This window comes from Opisthocomus hoazin, chromosome 15 (genome assembly GCF_030867145.1).
Source record: "Opisthocomus hoazin isolate bOpiHoa1 chromosome 15, bOpiHoa1.hap1, whole genome shotgun sequence".
Taxonomy (NCBI): Eukaryota; Metazoa; Chordata; class Aves; order Opisthocomiformes; family Opisthocomidae; genus Opisthocomus; species Opisthocomus hoazin.
The window spans coordinates 12,335,528-12,347,731 of NC_134428.1; positions in this window are offsets into that span (position 1 = coordinate 12,335,528).

Sequence of the window (12,204 nt, forward strand, 5' to 3'; positions counted from 1 at the left end):
CCCCCTCCAGGCCCCCGGCCGAGCTGCCGTGACAGCGCTCGGCTCCCGGGCCCCTCAGACCCGGGGAGCCCTCGTGGCCGAGTCCCCCACCACGGCCGAGCCCCACACGGCGATGGCGTGCGCTGCCCTGGCGCAGAAGCTGCCTTGCTCCCAGCCACCTCACTCCTTCGTGCTGTTTCGTTGCTCTTCACCTGCTCCTTGCCTCTCGTCTTGTCCATCCCCCTCCCCAACCCCCTTACTCCTGCGTTTCCCATGGAGTGCTTCACACCTCCTCCTCCAGCCATGTGGTCAGTGTATCATCCCTTCCCTAAGCCATTCCTTTCCTCCCGGCTTAAACATCTTCCCCCTTTCTGCGTGGCGTCCTCCCACCTCGATTTCTCGCCTCTGTCCTGGGACTGCTGCCCAAGGTTTCTCCATCCGTCCCCTCCAGAGCACCGGTCAGCATGGATTGCTCACACAGGGGTTTGCTCGAGCTCCAGCCAGGCCTGCAGTATGCGGGTCCCCGGCCCACAGCTGCAGATGCTTTTACTATTAGTAACTGGGGAGCGCGTGTTCCTTGCCGTCTCGCTGCCTCTTCCCAGCCAACCTGCAAGTGGGAGAGCTGCTGTTGCAGGGGCCTGCGCTTCCTGCGAAGGGTGAGCTCATCGGTACCGCACCCACCCCCATGCGTGCCCACGCACAGCAACGGCATCCACGCTTCGAGGGCAGCCCCCCGGAGAGCCCTGCTAACTACACTGCGTCTCGTTAGCTAACGAGAAAATGCAGATCAGCCTCGGATAGTCCTGGCCGAGGTGGAGACCAAACCGCGTGCAGAACCCTGAACTGTCCGCAAAGCTCAACAGGCACAAATTATTTTCAGATGTTTCTACCACATAAACAAGGAAAAGAAGTGTCCGGCGACGTAACAGAGCGGAGCTGAACTCGCGGGCCCTTCAGCATCTCCCAGGAGGAACGCGCTGGAGCCGGAGCGTGACTCCGACCCACCCCTGCTCTTTCCTAGCCTCCTGCCAGCAGTACATGCATTTTGCCAGAAAAACAAAGCTCTTTCACCACAGCGTGAGTTCTCTCTCCTGTGTAACGCTCTCGCAGACAGCACTGCTAACCCCATCCCGCCAGCTCACCAGCTCTCATTCCCCCTGTGCTTCCCTGCCCAGACCCCCTGGGTCTGTGGGGTGCGATGTTTTTGCGCAGCTTCAGGCATCTGCACTCGGTTGGATAAAATCTACTCTCCCAGTCAAGAATACGCTCTCCTCGCTCCCATCGCCGCCCAGGGTGTTTCTCCTTCAGTACACTGAGTCCTGTCAGCCTGAAATACACGGGAGAGGGGGACGTGAGGCCAGCTTCTGGCTGCTGCTCTCGTGAGCACGAGCTGGTGCACAGCAGCAGTTTGGTGTTGAGGGGACATCTGTAGGCTGTGGAGGGGGGAAGCCAAGTGTCACCCACCAGTCCTGATCCTGAGCAGGTCGTCCAGCCCGAAAGCCTTGTTTTCTCCCTCGTGACTGCTTGCAGCGAGTACCTCTGTTTGAAACGTGGCCTCCGAGGACCAGCTGAAGGACAGCTCTCTTCTGGCGCTTGTTTTGTTTAACGTGAACATGTGATTACATGAGTTTGCTTCGTTCTTCTCTGCTGGAAACTGGAATTTCCTCCCTTCTGCTTGAAACTCATGACAAACTGCAATCTTGCCACAAGACATGGTTAAGACCCAATGAAATACAAATCCATCAGCATGTGAAGTGCAGCGCTTCTACTGCTGCAGCTCACTTAAACTGCTCCTGTGAAGCCGGGTGAGCCACACGCCTGCCCTTTTACAGCCAGGCACTGGAGGGTCTGCACCGGCCGGGAGTGGTGCAGAACAGCCCGTGGGTGCTTCATGCGTTTGTTCGATACCTCGTCTTCATCAGCACCCCACGGTTCTCCCTCCTGCATGCACGTTTGTATGCAATGCTCCTTGGAGCACTGATCCTCTGTCACCAAGCACTCTCTCGGGCTGCACTGCGTATTGATTATACTTCTGAGTAGGCAAATGGTGGTGCTGGCAAGTGCTTATGGCCACCGCCGGACACGTGGGACTGGGGAGCCGCTCAATGCTCCGAGCCAGCGCAGCCTCTTTTCCCTTACCTCTTCCAGCCCGCATGCGTTGCCTAAGTTATGTGGGGACAGCTGGGACACACCAGGAGCATAGAGATCTATTTTTATCTGGATCGCCAGTTATCTAGACGGATGAGTTGATTTTGACCTGCTTTGTTCAGGGTTTAGGCCAAGAAAGCATCCCAGTATCCGGCAAGAACAGCAGAGAGCATCAGATTGCAGCCTTTGCGGGGAAAGCAGAGCTCCCCTTGGCTTCTGGAAACACACGGGCTTTGCAGTGCCTCCTGCGCTGACATGAAGCAGTGGCACAGTCCTGGCAGCTGTCCTAGCAAACAGGGAAGAGGTCCAGAAAGGCCTGGGATTTCTTCTGCGGAGGATTAATAATGCAGAAACCCAAGCAAAGTCCCACGGAGTTTCAAATGCAGGTGGCCTGGCCAGGAACCAGAGAGGGAGCTGCCAGGAGCCAGAGGACGGGGATTCCCCTTGGGGAATGCATTTCCAGGATGGATCAGGGATCACCTGCATCCCGTTGTCGGGGAATAAACCAGGTTCCTGGACACTAGAGGCAGGTCAGGTTTTTATCCCTAGCCCCGTGTGCGGGGGAGATTCCTGTGGGCAGGAGAATTGGGGTTGGTACTGTGGGATCTGTTTGACACAGCTGCTACTAGAAATTGTCTCCTCATCTTCCTCGCTACCCTGCAGCTCCCGCACATGCAGCTGGCATTGTTGCTTTCTGCCCCAGCCTCACGCCAGGAAGAGCAGCGCTGGCTGCTCCGAGCACCCAGCCCCAGCAGGGCCCTTCCTCCTGCGCTATGGATGCTGACAGCCCATCTATCTGAATCGGTGCTTCCTCTCCAGACTGGATGCCAAGCTGAGAATGGTGCTGCTGACCTGCAAAAAAAAATATTGACACTTTTTAGAGTGCAAATGAAATACTTTTTGCTTTAAAAAAATCCCACAACTCTACTAACAAGCAGCTGTGTTGCAACTTGAATTTCTTATAATCAACTCCATTTACGTTAAGTTCAAAAACCCAACACTGGGCAGCAGAAAGTCTTTTGTCACCCTCAGGCACCAAGAGACTTTGCAGATGTTATTATGCGGGATCATACGGTGGCAAGGAGGGACATAGAGGTGGCTCCAGCCTGGCAATTTTGTGCACCCAGCGAGGTGCTGGATATGCTGCCGGTCGAGCTGGCACCAGGCCTGCCAGGCTGCATGCACAGCAGGGATGGGCTGTTAAGCCAGGACTTCAAGCCCTGCGGAGAGGTCCAAAAATAAAATCAAGCCCCACCGTCCTAGTCCGTAGCTTATTCAGCCCAAACCAGGATGGATAATTCACCTCACAGGCACGTTCAGCAAGTCCCTGTGGGGCAGGGGATCAAAACCAGGAGGCGAGGCAGGAAAGGAGCCAAAATGCTGAGGATCTGGGAAGGTGGTGGTACCCCAGACCGCTCACAGCCACAGGAGCTGCTGCCCAGCAGAGCACGAGGAAATCACATCGAAACTCAAGCTCTTCGTTTTCTGCCCAGATTAATTGCAATTGATCATTCCTAGCTCTAGACGCAGGGAATGTGTGTGTTTGCGGTGCCAGGAGGAGGTGGAGGAGTGGAAATAACATAAAACTAGGATTTCATGGCCAGCCCTTACAGAAATATTTATTTTCAACTGTATTTCACCCAGAAAATCCATTATTCAGATCAAAATGGCAATTTTCATTTTGGTCAACCCATTGGGGGAATTGCCAAAAAAAAAAAAAAAGACACCCTAAAAAGAAGCATGTGTAAAGAAGGCTATTATTTCCAAAACGCTTAGGAAACATCACTTAGCAAAGTGGCTTCCTTCTCCCCAGTTTAACAAAAAAGGAGCTTTTAACATATATATGTATAAAACATATACATATAAGTATGTTTCATATGGAAGGAATAAAAATGTCGTGGAAGAAGTAAGATGAAGTTCCCAAAATATCTGTTATGTAGCCTGAAAGCCTCTTATCATTTTCCAGTCCACTATTGGCAAGAGATGAAACAATATTGCTCCAGAATTTCAGAACTAGACAGATTTATTTCCACAAGGCGCATGAGGACTCTTATAAAGCAGTCAAATACGGAGCGTAGTCACCACGCATGTGATCAAACCTCGCTATCTGTGTGCAGACACGGAAGAGGCTGAACTGAAACTGCACAAATTACCTTTTAGTTGGTGATCTGTGATTCTGGGATGCCTGAGTTTTGAGCGGTGACTTTCATTTAAAGGTCCAACTTCTGCAAGTGGGGAACAGATGCCAGAACAGAAAGATGAGCCGCAAGGAGTGTGAGCTGGGTGGCCAGCTGTTGAGTGTCATGGTGGTGTTTGGGGTCCCTGCCTCCCCTCCTGCCAGGTCTGCTTAGCAGCCACTGGTGTGACCCTTGCTTCCAGTGCTACGAGTTACTCACATTGATGAAGAAGAGGTGTACAAGAGGTGGGAACACAGTACATCAGCTTGACAGATGCCAAAGAAGCCCATCCCCAAAGCACTGCGAGAAATTATGTCGGGTGGAGAAGCCAGGTTTGGTAGCCTGCAGGCAGTAAGTGCATCCTGCCAGGCTAGCCCAGGTGGCTTCCAACCTGCTGCTAGGGACAAGCCTCTCCGCAGAACTTTCAAAGTCGGCAACAATGATTTGTCTAGTTCAGTTCAGAAAGGAGAGCATCACCCAAACCCAGCATTAGCCACCATGAAGTTCAGCGTCTCATAACTTCCCCTATTAACTAAAAGAGAATTGAATTAAAACAAATGAACAAACAAAAGATTTCCAGTTGAGTTACTTCTAAATGAACTGAAAGAGTTCATAAAAGAGCTGAGGAATTGTGGTTGGTCTGTCGAAAATAAACTACATTTTTGAAGAAAGAGCAGAGATACGCTATCTTGATGGAAAAACATGAACTCGGTAATCAGAGAAAAAATTAATTCAGCTACTGACAATAATCTTCTAAAGAACTTGCTCTGCTAAAATAACAGGGCTTTGTGCAAATCCAGTAAAACTTTAAACAAATCTTTAAGGATAGTTTTGGCACAGGCAAGTAAGAGACAACATAAGTGGCTGAAATTTCAAAGTAAAATCCACTCTCCCTGTTTCAGTAACATAGATCCGCTCTCTAGCAACAAATAATTCAACCATGTCCATGTTTAGCAAGAAATACTGTCGTTATTTAGACTTCAGGAACTATAATATTTAATGTAATAACTACTCCAAACAATCTAATTTCATGGGTTCTGGTCTAAACTTTATCAGTCCCCCTGTGCTGTCCAGTCAACCGGAAAAGGTACAGCTGGAAATGTGGCTCCTCTTCCTGGCCCTTGCTTTGTTGGTTTGGTCGTTCTGTGCTATTCCTGATTTTTCAGGTTGAAATAGGAGCCAAGGAAGAGGAGGGGGTCACCAGCTTCCGAAGGTTTGATGAGCTCTGTCTCTGGCATGTCTAGAGCGTGGCCTTGCCGTTGAGTTTTGAAGACCTCAAAGGACAGAGGTCCCTCCACCTCCCTGGGTCCTGTCCAAGGGCTGCATTGCTCTCGCAGGGAAGAGCCCTGTCTTTGTGTGCAGCCGGTTTCCCTTCTCACTGCTGGGGCCTCCTGCCCTTCCAGGGTCCCTGTAGGCCCCACCGGCCGTGCAAGGTGGGTTTCAATCCCATCCACGTCATCCTCCAGGGTGAGAAAAGCCATTCTCTCAGCCTCTCCTCCCCAGCCCCAGCCATCCCAGTGGCCCTTCACCAGGATCTCCAGGTTCTTTGCCTCTCCCCGCTACTGAGGAACCAAAACAGGAGGCCGCGATGCGTGTACATGGAAACACTTGCACTATGCAGACAGGAACAGAAGGATTGTTTGCAATTAAACCCCATCAACAGCAAGCCTACTAACATCTGTCAAAATGCACCACACTGTAAAGACTCCCTGTTTTCCAGCAGAGTTTTTGGTGCAGGAACTAAAGAAGCTGCTGCTGGCCTTAAACGAGGAAGCGCTGGCGGAGCTGTCTCTGTCTTTCCAGACCTTCTGCAGGACATGGTAGAAAGAGGAAGCTGCCAGCAAAGTATTCTCTTGACACTTGTCATAAGACACCAAACCAGAGGAAGGCAAGAAAGAAATGAAACCCAAGAAGAAAGCAACTGTGAACCTTGACTCCCACCCAAGACTCCTGCATGTATTACACTTTATTACAAACACTTCTTACAAAAAGCCTGCACTTGGAGCAAATGATCCCAGTGGAAAGATACGGTCTAGCATGAGGCAACCTACAAATGTCTGCCGTGCTTGTTTTTCTGTTTTCCTGGCACGTGAAGCATTTTCAAATCATCTGGAGCTTCCCACTGCTTCAGGACTTGTGAGGTCCCAAAGCCAGTCATTCAGAAAACTCCTTAGTCACTCTTTGGAAAACATCTGGGTACACGTGTGACCAAGCTGTCCGCTCGGAGCCTCGGCTAAGGCAGGCTGTCTGCCCCAGAGACCTGCTCCCTGTTTTCACTGGACGTGACAATTGCGCCAGTGAATATGGTCGAAGCTTCAACTAGACAGAAAGCAGAAGGCCAGCCTCCCGAAGGATTTGATAAGACAGAGCGTGTCTCCATTCCAGATTGCTGCAAAGCCCCTGGATTTCAAGTTGTCCACAAAGGAAAGATCTGTACAAAATATCCAAGCCTTTCCAAAAAAAACCCACAAATGTTTGGACGCAGTTCATTTTTAATGTAATGTACAGAAATTTCTCAAAACCTGGGTGGGGAATTGTTTCAGAAAAGGGCAAAGCCTTCCAAACTCCTTGCTTCCCGAGCTCTGTGGAGGAGACAGACAGATGTTTTGCTGGAGTCCCAGCAAAATCACCGCAGGGCGTGCGTTATCATCCGGGAAAGGGCAGACCTAGAGCTTCGCTGCCCTGGTCTGATTCCTCCTGGAGCAGATGGGCTGCAGCGAGAGGGACCAGCTGGATTGGCTCATCGCTGGGCTGTGCAGCTTCCCTGGAGCAGGGTCTCCTGTGCTCCGACATCCATGGTTTGGATCGCAGCCCTCAGTGCCAGCAAGAGAAAGAAGCTGCTCACTGTCTCGTTCCCATTCTCCCCTGAATAAAGCCTCGCAGGAAAGGGATCATTTCATTTCTTAAAGGGCAGCTGACTCCCTTCTAAATGGCCACATTCTTGTCCCTCTTGCAGAGTGTGGCCAGTGCCAAACTTGGTCACAAAGGCGCATTCACGGCTTTTTCCTTCCTACACATTCAGGAGTTGAAAGCCAGTTTGGTACAATCTCCCCCAAATGACTTATTCAGCAGCTGCTTGCCAGCTTCCTGTTTGCAGAGCGGCAGGGCTGGAGCCAGGGCACGAGCACCCGCACCCTGCACGCTGCCGTGGGGAGACCCTGCTCCTCCGGCGGTCCCCAAGCCTGGCAGCGTACCAGCCATAGCTGGTGGGGCTCAGCTTGGGCAGAGGCCCTGTCACAAGGCTGGCCTTTTCACCTCTGCTCTTGGTTTCATCACCAAATTTGCTTTTTCTTGAGGTCGCTGGTCCCTGGGACATGTTCCAGCCGTAATGAGGATCTTTTCTCCAGTAAATAATTCCTGCTCTTTCCAAGGGAATGAAGCAAATACTCAGCCTCAAGCTACTGAGCACTGAAGGCAGCCAGCTCCTACCCTCACCAACAGCCATGGAAGCGACTAACCTCCCTGGGATCAAGGGACTCAATGTCTTGTCTAAAAACCTGCAGGAAGACATTGGGGGAACAGGGACAAAGCTGCCCTTCAGCTCTTAGGTTCACTTATAGCAGGGAAATCAGGCAAAATCAACCAACTTTGCTCAACACAATGCCACCTTCATGCTGGCATCCACAGATCCTTCCTTCCTCTCAGCTCCACCATGCTTTGGGGAAGTGCAGGAAAGACCAGGACATAGGACTGTCCAGATGATTTTCACCTGGGAGCTGAGCTCCCAGGAGCAGTTAGGGGTGGCAGGGTGTCCCTGTTGGGGACATCAGAGGTTGGTTTACCACGGAGAAGAAAACCCTGGGTCTGCACAAGCTCACAGGAGGTGCCCAGCGACAGGACAAGGGGCAACGGGCACAAACTGAATCAGAGAAAGTTCCGTCTGAACACGAGGAAGAACTTCTTCACTCTGACGGTGACAGAGCACTGGAACAGGCTGCCCAGGGTGGTTATGAATATCTCCTTCTCTGGAGATATTCAAAACCTGCCTGGACGAGGTCCTGTGCAGCCTGCTCCAGGTGACCCTGCTTCGACAGGGGGGTTGGACTGGGTGACCCACACAGGTCCTTTCCAACCCCCACTATTCTGTGATTCTGTGATTCTATGAAAACCAGTGTCTGCTGTGAGCACGTCAGTGGTGGCTCCTGGTTGCAGGCAGGGGTGATCAGGATGTTTTCTCAAGGCCAGATTTTGGTTATGTGGTTTCTTCACCATCTGTGGCTTCAGCATGACTGCCAGCAGTATAGTTTATCTTCTCAGCCTCCTACACAGCCTTTTGCCGGAAAACGCCCATGTAGTGTCTGCAATCCCCACGGCCACGCTTGCTGCGCAGCTCACAGGGAAAAACCGAGAACATCTTCATGTCCATGACATCTCCAGTAAAACAACTTGCCTTGTACAGGAGACAGCCTTCCCAAGAGCACACCACAACCCACAGGGAAGGATCCCTGTGCTAATGGGTATAGGCACGTTTCTCCTGCAGTGCCACCATCCCTTGAACTCGTGTTATAACTGAGCAAGCTGGGTCCTCATGGCCTTTCTCACCAGGCTGGTGGTACGAGACAGCAGGATCTCACACCAGTGGCCCCATGCTCTTTCACGGTTGCACACACCACAATGGTAGGCTCCAACTGTCCTCAGCTGGAACTATTTAATCAGCAACGTGTTGATGTGCTGACCACTAAAGCTGCCTAATGACTGCACAGACCATCATCTGTGGCAGGTCAGTGGTAAATGAGCTCAGAGGTGGTTTCCTGGCAGCAAGGGGACCCTTTTTGTTCACTGAGCATTTGGTCTTTCAGCTGTAGCTATTTGTACGCGAACAAAAGTGCTCACACCTGACCCTGCTGCGGGTTGCGGGCCATGAACATTGCCTGTCGCAGCAGCGATGGTGGTGGAGGAGCTCAGGGCTGTGGCTGCCTGTGCCAGGCTCCCTTCACGAGCCACGGGAGCAGGACAGCTGCCCCACCGCCCACCCACGCTCTGCCACGGTGCGCTCCTGAGACGAGGGTCAGAAACGCCTCTGGCAGGAGCAGCAAGCGCTGCCAAGGGTGGATGAGGGCAGGAATGTGGAAGGATTTGATGGCTCAGACACCAGAGATGAAGGACATGGGCGCTGCAGGCAGGGAGCCGAGGCGTGTCAGTGCTCACATCTCCCGGCCCAGCCCTCCTGCCCTGGGACAGGGCAGCCATCCCAGCCTTGGTAGGCTGGAAGGTGTGGATCCTTCCTTTCTGGAAATGGGCCTATCCCCACCACCTCCCTTTCATTCCGTGTGGTTGCTGTGGAGAACACAAATGTTTCTGTGCCATCACTGAGCTGAAGTTTGGATCTAGCTGCAACTGGAGTTGATTAGCAAAGGTGACGTGCTCGGCGGATCCACAGGGCAATGCTCCGAGTCCCAGGTCTGCACGCATCTTTTGGGCTCATTGCATCAGCCCCACTGGCATCCAAATGGCAGCATAGCTGGCATGTGTGGGAGGGATCCCAGGCCACTGGAGCAGAGCTCCTTGACCAGACACATCTCCAGCATAAGCCAGCTCTTCAGCCTGGGTGCTGAGCTGTGATTCACCTTCAGCACCTGACGCCCTGATCCTATACAACCCACTGGCTCATATACATGCTGTGCTACGTGCAGGGACTACTGGTACTGATTCTAAATGGACATTTCCAAGGAAAAATGCATTTGGCAATGTAAATTCTCAGCGATCCCCAGAAAGATCAAAACCAAACATTTAAATCTCTCCAGAAGGATCATCTGAAGGACAGGAGAGTGCCAGCACAGCGCTGGGCATACCAGGGACCAGGGAAGACAGACAGACCGTGGCATCCAGTGCTGCTGACTCAGACTCAGCGATCACAAAGTCTAATAGAATTTCGTTGCACATCATCACACCAAAGGAGCCAGCACGGTAGGTGAGCGGTGTTGCAAGCGAGGCCAGTTTTCCACAGTATGTGCTGTATTCTTACAGCCACTGATTCAGCTAAAAGGACGTTCCGCCCTGGGGCTGGGCAATTACAAATTTAGCAGCTAGAGTTATGCGTCCGTAAATATCTGTGTGGTAACCTTTCTCATTGCATCTGGGAAGAGTCCAAACAGGAAATCTCAGGTAGAAATGGGAAACAAAACCTCATAATTTGAGTCATCAATCATACAGTAAAGTTAGGAGAGGAGTTAGCCGGAGTACAAAAGATCTTGTTTCTGGCAGGGCTTCTAGAAATAGAAGCAGCAATTTCTTCTGGTTTCCTGGAAATCTTGTATTTGAGGTTGCTCTCAATTTTCCTGCTGGAAAAGGAATAAAATCTGACCTACTTTTGAGCAAAAGAGTCATTGGGATCAGACTCCCCAAATAGGCCTGGGCATAGATGCTTCCTTGCTGCCCACTGAACCTGGTTGGTTGATGCAAGGAGATAATGCTTCTCTGGAAGAATTTCAAACAAAGAGTTCCTGTCACCAGAGCTTCAAATAAAATTATCTGCCTTGTTGTTTAGGGCTAAAGAGTCCATCTTAATATTGAAAGGCAGTTGTGTTTTCTGTCTAGAGCTTGAGTTTTGTCATATATCTTAAAAAAGCCTGACCCTGGTAACCAAACCGATGAGGAGCCAGTGCTCAAAGTGAAGTCAGACTCTGAAATCAGCCCTCACAAACAGTTGTTTTTCTGGCCTTTTGAAAATAACTCTTTTCAGATGTGCCTTTGGGACTTTGCCAGGCCACTCCAGATATTTCCCCAGAGGTCCAGATGGTACCAGAAGACATGGAAAATAAGATATGTCATTCTTAAATAAGATTATTTACACTCTGCCTTGCTGTAAAGTAGTCTTATTGTATTCATGTGGTTTGGGTGCATGACCCTTGGGTCTACAGTCCTTTGCACACAGAGAGTGTTGTGCTGAGCGGGAGGGACTCGTGCAGGGGTGCACGTGTCCATGGGGTTGAACGCAGCCAGGTCCCCAAGCAGTCCAGTCTCACTGGAGATGAGAAGCATCTTCTAAACCAGCACTGTGCTTTTGTTTAGCTGTAACAGATAAAGCACTGTTGGAATGAAAATCCAATCAGCCACGTAGCAAACAGCGAGCCCCTGCCTCAGCCTCTCAGCAGGGTAATCCTGAGAGCTTCCCTGGGAACAGAAAGGCTTGAAATCTGCCATCCGCTTCGGGTGAGGAAATCCAGAGAAGGGGGTTTGGAAAAAGTTGCCATTCAGTTTCACAATGAGGACCAGATTTTCAAGAATTCCTACAGAAAGGAAATTCCAGCACATTTGGAAACTAATTTTGGAAAACAGAAATATTTCTATCCGTTTGGGGGAGGGAGGCAATATGTGTCCCACACAGAGCAGTATCCCCAGCGAGGCTCTGAGCACAGGGAGTTCGCGATGTGCCTGGAGGACAGGGGTCCTGGCAAGCCGAGGGCAGCACATGGGGGAGATGTCCCACCAGCCCCAGGACAACTTCCTGGTGACTCGGTACCATCCACCTCACATTTTTATTTGTATATCTTATTTCAGTCTTGAACAAAAAAACGAAACAAGACCAAGCCTTGGAGAGCACTTGCTCAGTGTGTCTGGGCAAAGCCGTGGTAAGCCCAGCTTGGCAGGCTTTGAGAGGAAAAGCTAAGGCACTCCCCAGCCTCTCCATCTTCTCCAACAACATGTTCCCAGAGCCCCTCGGGACACAGACACGGGATTTAACAGGACTTTGGGAGCCACACATGGAGCACAGGCCTGCCCAGCGGCGCCCGCAGCCCATCTAGACCTCTTAGACTTCATCTCCTATACCGAAGCTCCCCGGAGCACAGCCCTTGGCTGCCCTTTGGGCAGTGTGGGAAGGCCTGAACCACTCGCTAGCTGCTGAAGCGGTGGAGCCGAGGGCCTCACTCATCTCCCTCTGTGGCATAGAGCAGGGATG